Source organism: Wasmannia auropunctata, unplaced genomic scaffold, assembly GCF_000956235.1.
Source record: "Wasmannia auropunctata unplaced genomic scaffold, wasmannia.A_1.0 LD336106.1, whole genome shotgun sequence".
Lineage (NCBI taxonomy): Eukaryota > Metazoa > Arthropoda > Insecta > Hymenoptera > Formicidae > Wasmannia > Wasmannia auropunctata.
In genome coordinates, this window is record NW_012026784.1 from 318,397 (window position 1) to 319,122 (window position 726).

The 726-nt window shown below is 52.9% G+C and overlaps 1 protein-coding gene across 1 annotated transcript in view; it reads right to left on the bottom strand.

The window, feature by feature from the left end:
* The window catches only part of LOC105450746 (protein Skeletor, isoforms B/C), a 173,318-nt gene that overhangs the window by 115,985 nt on the left and 56,607 nt on the right, over positions 1–726 (bottom strand).

The window sequence follows — 726 nt, forward strand, 5'->3', positions numbered from 1 at the left end:
TGTAACCGCGCGGAGGTAATCCGGAGAGTCTCGACTCTGAACTCGGGCCCAAAGAAACCACGCGAGGGAATCAAGGACACCAAGAGAGCCGGAACTCCCGCGAGTCGCAGTGTTCAGACATCGTAAATAATATCGGAGAAAAGCCAGACCCTGAACCCGGGCCCAAAGAAACCCCGCGAGAGTATCAAGGACACCAAGAGAGTCGGAATTCTCGCGAAAATCAGTGATGAAACATCGTGAGTGATTCCGGTAACCGCGCGGAGGTAATCCGGAGAGCTCGACTCTGAACTCGGGCCCAAAGAAATCCCGCGAGGGAATCAAGGACACCAAGAGAGTCGGAACTCCCACCAGTCAGTGTTCAGACACCGTGAATAATATCGGAGAAAAACCGAACCCTGAACCCGGGCCCAAAGAAACCCCGCGAAAGTACCAAGGACACCAAGAGAGTCCGAATTCTCGCGAGAATCACAGTGTTGAAACATCGTGAGTGATCCGGTAACCGCGCGGAGGTAATCCAAAGAACTCGACACTGAACTCGGGCCCAAAGAAACCCTGCGAAGGAATCAAGGACACCAAGAGAGCCGGAACTCCCGCGAGTCACAGTGTTCAAACATTGTGAATAATATCGGAGAAAAGCCAGACCCTAAACCCGGGCCCAAAGAAACCCCGCGAGGGAATCAAGGACACCAAGAGAGTCGGAATTCTCGCGAGAATCAATGTTGAAAC